An 18,642-nucleotide genomic window follows, 5' to 3' on the forward strand; every position below is an offset into this window, starting at 1 on the left:
CCTCTAGTGACCACCAATAACAGCTGGAGTAACCAAATTGGTAAAGCTGTCAAGAAACATTGGAAATTGTTACAGGATGCCTTTCCTCATGTTGAGGAATTTAGGCATCCTCCTTTACTGTCCTTTAAACGTCCACCAACAATACGGGATAAAGTTGTACGTACATTTGAAAAACCAGAGATAGAGAGTGCGAGAAACGGCACTTTTCCGTGTCTTCGGTGCCACATGTGCAGTATGATATCTAAGGGAGACTGTTTTACTCACCCCTCCAGCGGACGAAAGTTTTATGTAAAAGGATATTATAATTGCGAATCTACTTACGTCGTTTACTTACTAAAATGTCCCTGTGGGCTGGGATATGTGGGAAAAACAACCCAGCCTCTCAGGGACAGGATTTCATCACATAAGAGCGCGATTAGGGGGGGTGATGAGGACCAAGCAGTCTCCAACCATTTTAAACAGCATGGCCATTCGGTTACTCAGTTAAGAGTACAGGTAATTGATCATGTACCCCGACATCCTAGGAGAGGTGATCGTCAGAAATTATTACTTATTAGGGAAGCAGGATGGATCCGCAAGTTGGGCACTATGGGCAGGGGGGGTATGAATAAGGAATATAATTTATTGCCTTGTATATAATGAGGGTGGGATATTGGTTATTTTCTGAAAGGGGAGGGGTTTTGATAGGATAATATTGTATATGTATATCTATGTCTTCTATTTGAGTGTAATTCTTTTTTCCTTTCTTTTTTTATTTTTATTTTAGATACAGCAATCACTGTGGCAAGGTTCTTTTGTACCAAGAAGAGTTCTATAATGCCCCTCTTTAGTCCCCTATAGGTGTTACTGATGGTTCCTGATGAGATCGGCGGTGGTGAGTTCTATGCCGTTTCTAGTTTGTTAATTTATGTCTATGCGTAATGTATGCCGGCTTTTTTGCCAGATACGTTCGTTATGTTAGCCTTGTGGCCTGTTACCATCTGTGCAGCCTCCCGATTTAGTGTGTATTAGCTTGGAGCGGTGGATTATGCACACCATTGGTTGCTATGGAAGGAGCGTGCTTGACACGCCCCCTGGCAACATTTGGACTAATAGTGAGACGTCTTAGGGACGTCACACGCTGTAGGAGTTGGCTGCGCAGGCAGGTTGCTGGGATGAGAGCGTCTTGAAGACGCCCCCTGGCAACGCTGGGTCACATGACTGGGCTGTTCCGTGACGTTACGGAAAGGGAAGACGGCAGGACTCACACGCCGGATTGATCTCTCTTTGTGGACCTTTGGTACGTTTGTGCGCAGATGCGCATATTTTAACATATTAAATGAGCGGTTTTCATCTAGGTCCGCTCTAGGGGGAAGTGCTTTTGGCTAGATATTATGGGATACCATTATTTACATATAAGAGACAGTAGTTCCCTATGTGGTCCGTCTGGTCTCCTGGAGTATCTGATTGGTTGAGGATCCTTGCCAGTGATTGGTCTTTGGTGTAGGAGGTAACTATTTAAACACGATTGCAAGTACAATTAAGTATAACACTGCTTGATACAGCTTGAGAAAGGTCTCTGACCGAAACAGCGCTGCTGTCGCTGCTAAGCTTGTTATGCTACTTTTTCATCAATAAAAGAGCTTGAATCATTCTGATGGTGCTGACTTGACTGTGGATATATCTAGCAGATGAACTTTGTAACATGTAAATAAAAGACCGCAGACATTTACAATAGTTCATAGAGCCATAAATTTGTATGTTTGAAAGAAATAGGATGATTCAAATAATTGCGTATGGCGGTTACATTTACAGGAATTAGAAAATATTTTCGACTCAGTTTAGGTTTAAAACATTTATAGAAGCGTAAAAAAATCTGTCAAACTCTTTACTATTATAGCATCAGGGGCAGTTATCACTATTCTCTGCTCTATAAACACCAAGAAATAAGTAGTATTCTGGGTAACAATAAAATATAATAATGGCAATAAAACACCTTTGTAATTACAGCTTCTGCCTTTGCAGCCCTTCCTGTAAAGTTGACCACACACATAACACAATGTGGTCATAAAATGTAATTGATTTGCAGGGAAATGTAATTAAAGACACTGGTAAAACACTACCTGTTACTCAGCTTACTATAATGACACAGTAAGGTGATTAGTGTCATTGGGCCTCTGAACTCTTTCTCATTGTTGCCACTGTATCAGGAGCTGATATATTTCAGTGTACAAATACTTATGCCTGGTACAAACCATGCCATTTTCGGTCAGATAGACTGTCAAATAAATGATTTTTGACAGGTTCAATCAGATTTCTGATCATTTGTCTGATCAATTTTGTATAGGAGTGATCATCAAAAAAACTGATCAGAAAAACAATCGGAAATCAAATTGCGAATGATCTATTTGACTGTCTGACAAGAAATGGCATGGTCTGTACCAGGCATAAGGGTTTGTGCATGCGGTTTTGTTGCTATGCAATATATTTGGACATCAAACAGTACTGTCTGATGATTACACTTTAAGCACTACGCAGCAGTGCATTCTGACGAAGCACTGCTGCCAGAGCCGGATTAAGGCTAAATGGGGCACTAAGCAAAGTAACTGATTTGGGCCCCCATCCCCCTCCCCACCCCCCACCCCCCCCATATTAGAATGGGAAGATGCAGCTGCTGTGTGCACAGTAACAGGCCGGACACACCGGGGCAGCCGCTCTACTAGTTGCTATGGGCAACAGCCCGCTTTCCACTGCGGGTGCACAATGCACGGAATAGCAGCGCCAACATGCAGAGGGAGAGGCGAATGGCCGGGACGTTGTCACTCGGGGCACCCCTGTGAAGAGGGTGCCAGATATCACAGCAGCAGCACTTTCCCCCTGCATCTCCAGCCTAGCAATAACAGAAAGCTCTGGACACCGCCAACCCGGAAGCCGCCCCCCAGACAGAATTACAAGGACTCCCCAAACACCACCGAACAACCAATTTCCTCCCAAACTAGACAGCCACATCCACCATGCAGAATCTACCCCCATGAATACGGTAGTCCTGCAGAGAAGGGCAGCCGCAGTGGGGGAAAGTGACAGCACCAGATGACTCGCATTCACCTATTGTGATCCAAGCAATAGAGGTCCTGTCATCCGGAGCCCATCTGTATCCACTAGATTGCCGCTGCTCTGTTACTACTACTATTACTACTTCCTACTTCCTGTCTGATCTGAGAATCAGGAAGTTCAGAGCAAGCGGCGGCACCGTAGAGGAGACAGATGGGTTTTGGATGATGGGACCTCGATCGCTTGTATCACGGATAGGTGAGTGGGCGTTTGTCATCTGCTGCTATTATTCCTGCCCGCTGCAGTTGTGGTTCTCTGTGGGAAGGAAGGGAGGAGCGGGCAGCGGCAGAGCGCACAGTAGCAGGAGAGGGACCCAGGGGGAGAACCCAGCTCTGAAGACAGTCAGCAATGGGCGGTGTCCTTTGACAGGATGGCGAGGGCTGGATTATGTGCTGATGGGGCCCCTTTGACTCTGAATGGGGCCCCAAGCCACTGCCTCTGTTGCCTGGTCAGTAATCCAGCCCTAACTGCTGCATGCATCTCTGTGTACACACCACTGTAAGTGGAGGTCAGCGTTGTACAAGAGAGCAACGCTGGTGCCATGTGTTTTGCAAAGCAACATGACAGTGTGAATGGGCCCTGAAACCTCAACACTTTTGGGAAGTAGTGCTGTACATCACTGTAGCCAAACAACATGTGCTGTTCTGAAAAGGGAGAAGGAAAGACAATTCACCTTTTTTCCTAAGTTTTCTCCCAGGATAACAATATTTTATCTCATCTAAAAATAACTTCTCAGCACTCAGAAAAAAAATAGTACTAAAAATTAGGTACAAAAGTAACATCAAACTTATTCTGAGTAATTTCTTGCATGGTGAGAGCTTTACATGTATTTTTACTTTAAATATTTTATTTTTTTTCCAAGAAAAGAAGAAAATGTACAACATATCTTGTAAATGCCTGCAGATTCTTGTGATACATTTAGTTTCAAGTCAATAAAAAAACATTTTCACTTTGTTCAGTATAAGTTATCCATGACCTATGACAATGCCACTTCAGTAAATTGAAGTAGTATGCTAACTTAAAGGAATACCGAGGTGACATGTGACATGATGACATAGACATGTGCCAAGCACACAAATAATTATGCTGTGTTCCTTTGTTTTCTTTCTCTTTGTTTTCTTTGCCTGAAAGAGTTAAACATCAGGTATGCAAGTGACAGTTTTTGTCCAGACCTGGTCATAATGCTCACTAATAAGGAATTACAGCCATAAAACACTTTCCTGGCAGAAAATGGCTTCTGAGAGCAGGAAAGAGATAAAAAGAGTCAAGATTTAATATATTTTAGCTCTGGCATACTTTAATGAATATGTCATTGAGCAGAGACACTGAAACGGTAAAAATTTAAAAAGTAGATTTAAATATGAAATAAAACTGTGGGATAACTTAAAAAAAAATTTAAGAAAAGAAAGGTAGATTCAATTGTTTATTTCATCAGTTTATTTTCACCTCAGCATTCCTAACGTGTGAGGTTCCTATTCAGGGTCTCTGTAAGGAAGCCTAACGCATACAGTAAAACATTCTTATTTCAAGGTAAACATGGGACGGTAACGTAATGTATTCAAAAAGTTTAAAGGTTTTCAAATATCTAGTGGGTTTATGTCACATGGTGCAATTGTCCTCCCCCTGTCAATCCTGTGAGGGCCAAACAAGTTGAGATCCAAGAGGATGAACCAGGGAGAAGCGATCAGGAAGGAAGTGTTGTCCATATGAGAAATACAGGGTAAGTACCCAAATTTGCAGGGGTATAGAAGAGAAAGGTCAGATAGAATAATAAAGAGGAAGGCTGGTAGTATGGGCACAAGGGGAAGATGAAAGAGGTTTGCTTTAAATGTATTTTCTTGGTAAGGTTTGAAAATATCTCCTTGGAGAAAACTCAAGAGAAAAGTTAACATGATATGGGCTAATGTCTTAGTTTAGTGCCAATCATCTTGGCTGAAGGTAATCCAATGATGAGTGTACAAGGCATAAGGTGAGAACCTTTTTCTACATTTTTACTCCATACTTGCTTCTGTCCAAAATGAGATTACAGAAAGCTATGATTTGTGTTTCTCATCACTTGCATTGTGCTGTTTAACAGTTCAGAATTCTCTAAATGCCAAAGTGAATTGGCAGGTCAAGTCAAGTTCTTTATGCCAAAAAAAAAACATAACATAGGTCATTCTTTTCAAAACAATTCAGTTGCTTGAAAAAAATAACATAATAATAGTAAGGTCCCCTTGAATAGTCAACAAAATTATACAATAATTTCTCAGTTTTTACAGATTACGCAAAAGGCACCTTGAATGATTGTTTTAAGAAAATACAGAGACTTGATTTTGCTGCAAAGACTTTTTCAGCCTTACTTAAACATATTTTTTAGTACGAGCAATAGATACCTATCTAAAACAACCCGCAAAAACTGTTTGTTTAAAACATAATCTCCAATTTCCAAATTTGCAATTTCTCTAGGAAGAAAAATAAATTACCTCAAATTCTAAGATATGAATGAATAAATTTGCATTCAGCGCTTGTGTGGCAAATCTTGTCTTCAAACTAAGTCAAAAATATTAACCCAAAAAAAAGATTTAAACTCTTCTGCAATCCTGTCTCCTGCATGTGTTTCATTAGCTGGTGTGACGTAATGTCTGTGGATACATGTAAAGGCAAGGAAACCAGTTTAAGAGTGAGCCAGGTCCTAAAGTTTTGGGTTTATTTTGTGTGTTTTTGTTTTCAAAGGATATTTGGAACAAAAGTGGAACTCCCCTGTAAATTCCAAAAGTGAATTACCCAATGCAACAACAGCTGCAAGGAAGCATTGTGTCAGCTCTGGGATGCAACATACTTTGGCTGGCACTACTTCTCTCTTTACTTCTCTTTTCTTTGATAAACTTGCTTAGTGGCAGAAATAGAAGCAGAGTACTCTTCAGGCAACACTATTAGGCATCTCCTACCCACAGATGAGAGAAACTAAAGCAGTCTTTGGGAAAAAAATAAAAATGAAAACTGCCGGTTTGCTGTGCTAGTCCAGAATAAACCCCTATCCTGTGCTAACAATTCAGGCTGCCCTATTTAATCTATTCTTCAACGTTTGATCACTCTCTGAAGGTGTTTTCAATACGGAAAAACAGATGAACTGGAAAGTAAGGGAGGGCGGGGGCTTTTAAACCTTCTTGTCTGTGTTTCCACAGGAGATGGGAGGGATCAAATCTCCTATTGTCCTGTATGAGAGCTGGAGAAATAATGCATCATTTTAGCCAAGCACATTGTTCTCCTCTTTAACCCCCCACCCACTCATGCATCATGCTGTCTTCTCTTCCTCCCACAATCCCCTCCCACCATAGTAACAGAATGCACTATGAGACTCCAGACTCATTGCACATCTGTACGGCACTCAGACCCAAATTATTCTCCAAGGTATCAAGTTCCAATCCAATTTTTATTTGGTGTGTACACATATTAAGAAGCAGTGCTCAGATACTCAGATCTTTTCACTTGACCTACACATTGTTCGCTTCTGCTCAAGAAGTTTGTGAACAGATCTAATCAATAATGTTTGTGTAAGTAATTTGCTGCACTACATCAAATAACATTTTAGCATTCTCAGGCATCCTTTAGGTTGTAAGCTCGCAAGGGCAAGGCTCTCTCTCGCTCTTTAGTGTTCTGGAAATCATACATTTTATTCATCATGTTACTTTTATCACTGTCATTACCAATTCTGTATCTTGTATTCTGTATTTTGCATTGTTTTTGTATTATGTCACCTATTATGTATTTTGGATATTGGTGTACACCATTGTCTGTATTATTATGTACTCCATGTTTGTTTCTTACTTTGTACAACATCACAAAATATGTTGGCACTTTATAAATCAATAATAATAATAATTATCCATATGTTCACTTAGGTGAGCTTTTACCTCTACCCACTTCTACTATGATGGTGATCAAGTAATTATAGCAGGCTGAATGCTTCCAATTAGGAGCTTGGAGCAATTATTAGGCCTCGTTCAGACTATACACGCTGCCGTGCGCATTTTGGCAGCGCATATAGTGTGCGACGCGCAAGAACGGTAGAAGGGCTGTCTAGACATAGACAGCCCTTCTACCGTTCCCATCATATGTGCTGCATGGCAGCGCATATGATGAAGGGCTGTCTATCCCATTCATTGTAATGAATGGGATCTGCAGCGCATAGTAGCGCAGATGGCGTGCGATCGGACGCGTTGCGTTCCGATCGCACATCCATCTGCGCTAAATGATGTGAACGAGGCCTTAGAGTTAGCAAATATTCAAAAGACCAAAGTAAGAATTTGCAATGATGTTTGCTAAAACCCTTGCAATGGCAAACTAGCCTGGAGCTGGAGAGAGTTACTTATTATTTTACTATACCTTCCTCCGGACTGAAATAATTACAGTTTGTGACAGACTGAACTTAAGACATTTGTGTCTTTTGCAAAAGAAGAAACTATACAACTTTCAAAAAAAAAAAAATGTATAGCTTTCTATGCTTTTGTTCCATGTGAAAAGGGCCACACATCTGGAAACGCATGCAGTCATCTTTACTGTAGTGTCTTTCATGTGGCATAAATAATTATTTATAATTATATGTGTACAGAAATAATGATTCACAGGCCCACAGTATAACACTGACCTAAGGTTACAATTATTCTAAGCAAAACTCTATGAAAGGCAAGTAAATGCACAACAATGGTGGGGCTTAACCTTCTGCAGATAATATATGTGAATGACTACTCAAATCATACATGTTTTGCATAAGGCTAGGTTCACAAAACGAGAATAATCAGACTGTTTTCTGCAACAGATTGCGACAGACAAAGCGCCATGTTAACGCATCCTATGTTAACTATAGGATTCATTCACAACATGTTTGTTGCACCCATGTCTGTTGTAGCCTCGGAATGCAAAGTCCTGACCTGCATTTTTTTATTATTGTATATATGTATAGGGTGATAGATTTTAGACATAACAATATATATATATATATATATATATATATATATATATATATATATATATATATATATATATATATATATATATATATATAGACAATATGTAAAATAAATGATATGCAATTTAAAGGGACACTGAGCACTCAAAAAAAATGAAACTGGTACTTACCTGGGGCTTCCTCCAGCCCACCGTAGGCCGCAAGGTCCCCCGGCATCCTCCTGGCTCCTCTCTCAGTCCCGCTGGTGCTTCGGTTAACGGCGACTTTTGGGCTGAAGGTTGGCTGGTTCTTCCTGAATGCAGACACTCCACGTCATGCCGGCTGGCGTGACAGTCCTGTGCATGAGCGGTTCAGAGTTAGAAAACCACACATGCGCAGGACTGTCACACCTGGCTGGCGCGATGATACGTAGCGGCCAGTGTGATGACGTGCAGCACCTCCATTCAGGAACAACCGGCCGACCTTTAGCCTGAAAGGAGCCAGAGAACCTCGCGGCCTACGGTGGGAATGGAGGAAGCCCAAGTAGGTAACAGGGGTTTTTTTGAGTGCTCAGGGTCCCTTTAACTCAAATCAGCTCTACATTCAAAGCTAATTGGCTTGCTAAACTTTTATATTCCCACACAACACCTGCCAGAGTTGCACACTATAACTTGCACCAGTACATGGTCCGCTCATGTGCAGAGAGGAGCAATCACAACTCTTCAACTATCCATTTGGCAGGATAGTAAATACCGAGGGACTTTACACCTCCAACATACATCATGTAAGACTAGCGTTAATGGAGTTCTTTCACTTACTCCAATAGTGTCATCTGTTGCTAGGTGGACCGAACGGCTCTGTCCAATGAAACGCATAGGTGACCTGTATATAAACCTATGTTCTATACATGAATCCTCACCATCTGACGAAACCCTGATTGGGAGGTGATATATGTCATGGGGCCCTGCATGTGACGACACCTGAACCTGGAAGCGCATGAAAGGATTTTGATCTTGCAGCTTGAATGTGGCATTCCGTGTTGGGCTGAGACCAGCTACTGCAATCTGGAGCCTGTCCATAGAGGTAGTTAGAGCCCACATGGGCATGTTACCATCTGATTTTGCTAGTGTTTTCAGCAGCTCTGTACAGCTGAAGGTTAAACCACTAGGTGACACTGCCAGAATAGTGGATTGTTGCACAAACTGATGTGCATGATTGATGTGTTGCTGAAGCAGGCTGTGCCACACTGCTCACTTAGCACTCGGACTTTGGTAGTTTCACGGGGGTCTGCTACAGGACTATTGAATCACCAGGACATAAGCTTTTGGCCATCGCCAATGAATGAGTGCATTGGTGTGTGTGCAGCATGTGTGATTATCTGATCACAGCCGGTTGTGTGTACCCTTATGTGCTTCAGGCGGTGGCATTAGACACTGCCTTGTGTCAAACTTTTTATGGAGGCATAGGCTTTTACTTTTTTTCTATGTCCGATAAAAAGTAGTGAGGTAGACACCTGTGATTGTGTATTGTTAGGAAAAAAAAAAAAAAAAAAAGCTGCCTAGAACATAGCCTTACTTACTTACTACTTACTACTCTTACATTTTTTTTTGTGGTCCAGAGTCGCAAGGCTAGATTGAGAAGGATAGCTATACATGAGGTAGGCTAAGTTCTTACAGCAAGTTATAAATTCTGTTGCATCACTGAAGTATGATTTCCTTCAGTTTTAATTCTACTGAGAAAGTTGAAAAGTTTTATTTTTGGTTTTAAGTGACCTATACTTTACTATATTGTGAATGACCATTACCCATAGAGCATGTGTCTTTATTATGGCTCCACCTTTTAAGCTTCGGTTTTTCATAATGTTCTATAAACCAAAGGAACGTTTGAACCATTCATGAAGTCTGTCTGATGTGCACTTTACTACAGAGAGGATACAGAGAGAAAAAAAAATACAGTAAAAAAAACTGCCAAAGAGTTATATGTGGAAAACAGACCCTTATTGTCTTTTTTTAAAAAATAAAGCTACCATTTTTTGGAAAAAGTGAAGCTGCGCTTTAACCATTTCAGGCTTGTACATGCCAAGCAGAAAGGCACTGCACTGAATGTAATGTGAAGGGTCAAGCCCCCTTTGATTTTAAAAGCTACTGTAACTTTCCATGTAAGAAAATACCCCAATGAAATGGTTTTAAGGGAGCAGATACTGAGACATTCTTGTCTGAAGTCAGATTCCACAGAGAAACAATTAATCTTGTGCTGAGCCTGATGATCTTACTGCCATGGAGAGTCTATCTCCAACGGAAAATAAAGCCTTTAAATCATCCATCTTCCCTACAAAGATACCTGCAGCAGAAACTTGACCCCTTAATGGAGATCATCAGCCCAATTTGAGCAGAATCTAGAATGTCAGCCATTGTGCCAAATAATAGGAACTATTCATTTGTCAGGCTCGGGAAGCCAGGGGTATAAGTATGCTCTGGGCACAGATAAGTCGAAATGCATTCTGTGCCTGCCGACCGAAAAAAATAATAATAATTTAAAGCTGGAAATAAAAATTCTCAGAATTTGATTTGGCCACAAAAGTCTCATTCATCATTTTTGTCTTGGATAAGTAATAAATAATGACAAATATCAAACAGTGACATTACTGCAGAAGAGGCTGAGATGTGATTGCGAAGCATCCGGAATGTACCTGCTTTATGTTGAATGAAACTGCAGTGAAGACAAATGTAGTAAACCAGCACTCCATTCAGCTCTGTGTTCACAAAAAAAACCTGAAACATGTTTTATATAGCGAGTAGAGATGATGGAATCTGTCTTTTGTTATCTTTTTTAAGCAGAATATATAATACTAGCCAACCCGCGTCGTAGCATACGCCGCATCTCTCTATCTAATAGAGTACGTGCCTCAACCTTGAAGCAAGAAGAAGTAGGCTTTCCATGAGAAAATGTATGCGTGCTCAAACACCAAGTTTAACCCTAGCAAGTCTGGCTTTGCAAATCCGGCCTAATTGGCTATTCATGAGGCAATGCTCATGCAAATATGCATTTGCTTTTGCATGCCAAACTATGCAGGGTCCAAAAACCAATACCGCAAAGCGATCGCCCTGCAGGTATTAGTTCATGCTACATTAGCACTATCCAGGAGCGCCACGGGGAGGATTCCGAATGCTCCAATACAACCGGGGGACTGCGGGGTCCCAGGCTCTCTTACTGCCTGGGAACCACAGCAGCACCCCGGAGGGGGAGGCTGGGTGGTGTGGACGACCCCCCCCCAAGTGTGGCCAGCACCGGGGAGAGCCGTCTGCACCCACCTCCCAATATTAAAAACAGGCACTTACCTTAACGTCCATTGCGTTCTGCTACATGCGCATTAATTTGGGGGCACCACATGAGAAAGGAGAGAAACATGGGTCACCCCGAGCTTTAGAGCTCAGGGCTGGCTCACATACAACACTCCGGGGTGGGGGGAGGACAGGCGCAGACAACTCACTCCAGGGCTCACACCACCAGAGCAAGCCATCCACCACCTGCCTCCAAAGGATACAACTGCAAAAAATGCTTTCCATGAGAAAAATTTTGCGTGCTCAAACACCAAGTTTAACCCTAGCAAGTCTGGCTTTCCAAATCTGGCCTAATTGGCTATTCATGAGGCAATGCTCATGCTTTCGCATGCCAAACTATGCAGGGTCAAAAGACCAATACTGCAAAGAGCTCTCTCGCTGCCTGGGAACCACAGCGGCACCCCGGAGTGGGAGGCTGGGTGGCGCAGCCGCCCCCCCCCCCCCCCAAGCGTGGCCAGCGCTGGGGAGAGCCGTCCGCACCCACCTCCTAATATTAAAAACAGCCACTTACCTTAACGTCCATTGGGTTCTGCTACATGCGCATTAATTTTCTCATGGAAAGCATTTTGTGCAGTTTGTATCCTTTGGAGGCAGGTGGTGGATGGCTTGCTCCGGTGGTGTGAGCCCTGGAGTGAGTGCGCCTGTCCTCCCCCCCCCCCCCCCCCTCTGGAGTGCTGTATGTGAGCCAGCCCTGAGCTCTAAAGCTCGGGGTGACCCATGCTTCTCTCCTTTCTCATGTGGTGCCCTTTAAATTAATGCGCATGTAGCAGAACGCAATGGACGTTAAGGTAAGTGCCTGTTTTTAATATTGGGAGGTGGGTGCAGACGGCTCTCCCCGGCGCTGGCTACACTTGGGGGGGGGTCGTCCACGCCACCCAGCCTCCCCCTCCGGGGTGCCGCTGTGGTTTCCAGGCAGTGAGAGAGCCTGGGACCCTGCGGTCCCCCCAGTTGTATAAAAAGGGGGCATTGGGAATCCTCCCCGTGGCGCTCCTGGAGGCCTGGAGCACACCAAAAACTGCTAGCAGATCCGCAAAATGCTAGCAGATTTTGAAACGCTTTTTCTTATTTTTCTGTAGCATTTGCGGTTTTGTAAAGCGTTTTTGGTGTAGTAGATTTCATATATTGTTACAGTAAAGCTGTTACTGAACAGCTTCTGTAACAAAAACGCCTGCAAAACCGCTCTGAACTGCCGTTTTTCAGAGCGGTTTGCGTATTTCCTATACTTTACATTGGAGGCAGAAACGCCTCCGCAATCCAAAAAAATGCCTCACCTCGGGAGTATGCGTTTCAGCAAAACGCCTCCCACTCTGGTGTGCACCAGCCCATTGAAATACATTACCCAAGCGTATCCGCAGCCGCAAGTGGATTGCAAAACGCTGCCGAACCGCTCTGGTGTGCACTAAGCCGGATAGTGCTAATGTAGCATGTAGCAGCGTGACTGCTTTGTGGTATTGGTTTGTGCATGCATTTGCATGAGCATTGCCTTATGAATAGCCAATTAGGCCAGATTTGCAATGTTAGACTTGCTAGGGTAAGGCCTCTTTTCCATGGACTGTGAATAGGCAGTGAAATGGCTCTCAAACTCTCACAACTGCTCACTGCTGCCTGGTAACTGCTCACTGTTCCCTGGTAACTGCTTGCTGCTGCCTGGTAACTGCTTGCTGCTGCCTGGTAACTGCTTGCTGCTGCCTGGTAACTGCTTTCTGCTGCCTGGTATCTGCTCACTGCTGCCTGGTAACTGCTTGCTGCTGCCTGGTAACTGCTTGTTGCTGCCTGGTATCTGCTCACTGCTGCCTGGTAACTGCTTGCTGCTGCCTGGTAACTGCTTGTTGCTGCCTGGTATCTGCTCACTGCTGCCTGGTAACTGCTTGCTGCTGCCTGGTAACTGCTTGTTGCTGCCTGGTATCTGCTCACTGCTGCCTGGTAACTGCTTGCTGCTGCCTGGTAACTGCTCACTGCTGCCTGGTAACTGCTTGCTGCTGCCTGGTAACTGCTTGCTGCTGCCTGGTAACTGCTTGTTGCTGCCTGGTATCTGCTCACTGTTGCCTGATAACTGCTTGCTGCTGCCTGGTAACTGCTTGTTGCTGCCTGGTATCTGCTCACTGCTGCCTGGTAACTGCTTGCTGAGCACACAGCTCAACAGTCCGTGGAAACGAGGCCTTAAACTTGGTGTTTGAGCACGCATAAATTTTCTCATGCAAAGTACTTCTTCTTCTTGTTTGAAGGTTGAGGCACTTAGTCTATTATATATATAGATATTCATTAAATTTAATATTAGCTCTTTAAATTAGGCTTTGCAGTAAAAGCGAAATGTTTTAACATATTTTAACAAGGAAAATATTAAATATCACAAAAGAAAATGTAATATGTATTGTGCTTCACATGTTAGTATGACTGGCACACTGGAACGACCTTGTTTACCTGCAGTGTAGTAAAGCAAGACAACTCCACAGAAACCAGTGTGGCCAAGTTATTAGTCTTCAAGTCTTGGTTTTTCTATTTGCTTTTGTAATGTAAATTGCCTGTTTACGGTATACTAAAACCACTTTCTTATTTTCTAAGTAAAAATAATAAAACAAGAAATATGTTGGTGCTTTATAAATCAATAATAATAATAATAAAAGTTTACTAACACTAAACCACAGAAATAGTTTGTGTGTCAGTTATAGCCGACTGGAGTGCTCCTTTAGGTTAGTTTAAAGGTAGCCATGCATCTAGCGATGATGGGCAGACTTGATCAAGAGACAAATATCTATCTAATCAAATCTGATTAGAGAGAGATCTAAGGGCTGGCCATACACCGCAGGCTGTTTAACGATTAATTTTGATGCTGAAATCAATCCGGAATCAGCCTTGTGATACTGCATCTGCCACCTTACTGGCCTAACACTATCCCTCCTAATGTCCAATGTGCCCCTGTGGTGACCAGTGCGCTAAACATTACCTGTCCGTGTCCGTCGCTGGCTCCGTCCTCCGTCCATACACGAGCCACACGTAGTTGCCAGCTTACATGTGAGTGTGTGCGTGATGTCATACACACGCCCTTGTTACTCCAAGCAGCCATGTGGGGCATGTGTATGGACGGAGGATGGAGCCCGGAGTCATCGGCTGACACGGACAGGAAAAGTATACCGCACTAGGCACTGGGGTGGGAGTGGGGCACATTTGACATTAGGGGGGACAGCACCAAGGGTTTTGTCACATTCATCGCTTATCCCGATATCGGTCGTCCGTACCACCGTGCACCCTATCGAACGTGACGGCCCGACATCTTGCAGCTTGTCCGAAATTGGTTGTATCGTCAATCGAGCATGCACTTGGTGGATGTGGTAAATGATAGAGGCGTATCTGATATTGATCATCAGAACTGAACAGAGATCAGAGACGCAATCTAAATTCTTCTCCCTGTTGCAGCTGTGAGCTTTGTGCTGGCGGTTGCAGTACAAAGCTATGCAGACCCACTCCTCTGACGCTCCTCCTTCCCTCCCCCCACCCAGCAGAGCACTATGCTCTGCTGCTAATAGTAACAATGAGTTTCATGCAAAGCCCAGCCTGCAAATTTTTATGAAAACTTAGTGTCATGTATTGTCTATCTACAGTAATCCATTTAGATAATGCATTAAGCTGTCCGGCTATGGGATGATATGGTTGGCCTATTTATTACATTTTTAATCTGAAGTTTACTTAAAAAATGATCACTATCTCTGTGCAACTTATCATTTTAAAGATCCATCAGATTATAGATTTCTGTGGGAAAAGATCTAATCATAGATTTCTTATAGCAATCTTATAGAAAGGATTTCTTAGCAAATGATTCATTGTGACAACAGAAAATTCATCATTTATTATATCCTTCTAAAATTATCTCATGTTAGGAAAGCATTACAGATGTAATGCTAATAAGTATTTGTAATAGTTTATTGGAATGTTTGGCACTAGTAAATATAATGTGAACAGAACCTAAGTGACTTCCCATAACCAAGAGTGAATTCTGATAAATCACTAGTTCCATTGTGCAAATGAGGCCCATGAAACAGTATGCTGACTTCACAGTGAACTTGCTAGCAGTCCTGTACCTCCCTGGCCACACAAATATCTCCAGTGATGGGGAAATCTGCTGTGCTGTCCTTAGCTCAAACAAATAGAGCCAAGCAGAATTAGTAGCCTTATCTGCACATCACTGAATGAGAGCCATAAATACCTGTCTTATCTAAGAGATGTGCAGTTGATAGCCCCTATTCCCTTCTGGTCCAAATTACTAACTCCTACAATAATGTGAAGGGCCGTATTTAATGACTCTTCTGGCAGGACTGTTTTCCAAGAGAAGACATGGGGATTATGCAGTCTGGTTTATTCATCTCTGTAGTGCATACTCAAAATATTTCAGGGTCAAACACTGTGTTCCTACAAACCTTCAATAGTATTCTCTATGGGCCTTACTTTACAAACACAGTGATTACTTTATTGACTTTTAATGAATATAACATTATCTACTACATAGTTAAATTATATAGACACAGAACCATGATATTATGTAGCAAATTAAAAGGAAACTTATAAAGGTGGACATATACTTATAGATTTGCAGCAGATTCGACCATCAGATAGATTGCTGTTAGATGCCTGTCAAGGTGAATCTGACAGGAATCTGATGTGTGCCACACACTAGGAACAGATTTTCAATAGATTTCAGAATTAAATCTATTGGAAATCTATTGCAAATTGATCTAAATGCATTATTGGACCATTTGATCCAATGCAACTCTGCTAGCAGCAGATTGACCTAGATTTTCCAACCTGTCAGATAGATAAAATCGATCGCAATAGATCGGAATTAGCCGCAAACGATCGATCAATAGATTTCATGGAATCGATTTCCAATCGATCGAGTCCATAGAACAGATTGATCGACCGACCAGTGTATGGGCCCCATAAGTCCTGTGAGTCACCCACATGGATGAAGGGTATTGACCTGAAACGAGCTGTATAAAGTTATGCCTTAAGAACTCTTTTCCACTATATAGGGGCCCATACACTGGCTGATTTCAGCCATCGATCAATCGATTCTATGGGATTGATCGATCAATTGGAAATCGATTCTATCAAATCTATTGATCGATCGATTTGCGGGCGATTTTGATAGATTTCGATGGATTTGATCTGACAGGATGGAAAAACTTGATTGCCCATAGAGTTGCATTGGATCTAATGGTCCAATAATGCATTTAGATTGACTTTCAATAGATTTCATTCTGAAATCTGTTCCTAGTAGGATAGATTCCTGTCAGATTCGACTTGACAGGCATCTGACAGCAATCTATCTGATGGTCGAATCTGCTGCAAATCTATAAGTGTATGGCCACCTTTAGGTTACAAAGCAAGGACATCAGACACTGCAAAGAAAGCAAAGTATGATGTTTCCATTATATGTGTAGCAATCCTGTGTACACACTTTAGTCAGAATTTTTGCTCTGGCTCATTCCCAGTAAACAAATGGCCGGTTCTCTACACAGAGTAGAGTCTACAACACAAAGGCCTCAATTCACTAAGCTTATCTCCTGTCTTTAATAACTCTTCTAGAGTTGTTACCATGGTGATAAGGCATGTCGTATTCAGGAAACATTTTACCTCAGGGAAGCCTAAAGTTAACTCTTCTGTCTTTAAATTAAAATAACTCCAGAGTTAAAGACAGGCTGTTAATTAACTGCGTGTGAAAATAACTACAGAGGAGGTAAATTAACTACAGAGGAGGTAAATTAACTATAGAGGAGGTAAATTAACTACAGGAGAGGTAACTTAAGGAATGAAGAGGTAAGATAACTCTCTCACGTGTGGAGGTAAGTTTTCTCTTGCTTTATTATCTCTAGCATGATCTTAGTGAATTGAGGCCATAGAAATGCAGTAGCTGATTGCTACCAAGTGCCCAAAGCAAGAAACGCCTCACCCCTGCCTGTGCCGAACACTACCAAATGCCTAATGCCAGGGACGCCTCTCCACTGCTTGTACCAAGCACTACCAAATGCATAATGCCAGGGACACCGCTCCACTGCCTGTACTGAGCACTATCAAACATCTAATGCGAGGGACACCTCTCCACTGCCAGTGCCGAGCACTACCAAATGCCTAGTGCCAGGGACACCGCTCTACTGCATGTGCCAAACACTACCAAATGCCTTGTGCCAGGGACGCCTCTCCACTGCCTGTGCCGAGCGCTACCAAATGCCTAATGCCAGGGACGCCTCGCCCCTGCCTGTGCCGAACACTACCAAATGCCTTATGCCCAGGACGCCTTTCCACTGCCTGTGCCGAGCACTACCAAATGCCTAATGCCAGGGACGCCTCAGCCCTGCCTGTGCCGAACACTACCAAATGCCTTATGCCCAGAACGCCTCTCCACTGCCTGTGCTGAGCACTACCAAATGCCTAATGTGAGGGATGGTTCTTCACTGCCTATGTCAAGCGCTACCAAATGCCTAATGCCAGGGACGCCTCTCCACTGCCTGTGCCGAGTGCTACCAAATGCCTAATGCCAGGGGCACTTCTCTACTGCCTGTGCCAAGCACTACCAAATGCCTAATGCCAGGGGCACTTCTCTACTGCCTGTGCCAAGCGCTACCAAATGCCTAATGCCAGGGACGCCTCTCCACTGCCTGTGCCAAGCACTACCAAATGCCCAATGCCAGGGGCACTTCTCTACTGCCTGTGCCAAGCGCTACCAAATGCCTAATGCCAGGGGCACTTCTCTACTGCCTGTGCCAAGCACTACCAAATGCCTAATGCCAGGGGCACTTCTCTACTGCCTTTGCCGAGTACTACCAAATGCCTAATGCCATGGACGCCTCTCCACTGCCTGTGCCGAGTGCTACCAAATGCCTAATGCCAGGGGCACTTCTCCCTGCCTGTGCCAAGCACTACCAAATGCTTAATGCGAGGGACGTCTCTCCCCTGCCTGTGCCAAGCGCTACCAAATGCCTAATGCCAGGGACACTTCTCTACTGCCTGTGCTGAGCACTACCAAATGCCTAATGCCAGGGACGTCTCTCCACTGCCTATGCCAAGGGCTTCCAAAAGCCTTATGCCAGGGACGCCTCATCACTGCCTGTGCCAAGCACTACCAAATGCCTAATGCTAGGGACACCTCTCCACTACCTGTGCCGAGTACTACCAAATGCCTAATGCCAGGGACGTCTCTCCCCTACCTGTGCAGAGCGCTACGAAATGCCTAATGCCAGGGACGCCTCTTCACTGCCTGTGCCGAGCACTACCAAATGCCTAATACCA

General features: G+C 43.4%; 1 protein-coding gene across 21 annotated transcripts in view; it reads right to left on the reverse strand.

The window, feature by feature from the left end:
• Positions 1 to 18,642, reverse strand: part of ERC2 (ELKS/RAB6-interacting/CAST family member 2) — a 1,931,514-nt gene that overhangs the window by 645,745 nt on the left and 1,267,127 nt on the right. The gene's annotated exons all lie outside the window — the stretch shown is intronic.

Source organism: Hyperolius riggenbachi, chromosome 9 (assembly GCF_040937935.1).
Source record: "Hyperolius riggenbachi isolate aHypRig1 chromosome 9, aHypRig1.pri, whole genome shotgun sequence".
NCBI classification, from domain to species: domain Eukaryota; kingdom Metazoa; phylum Chordata; class Amphibia; order Anura; family Hyperoliidae; genus Hyperolius; species Hyperolius riggenbachi.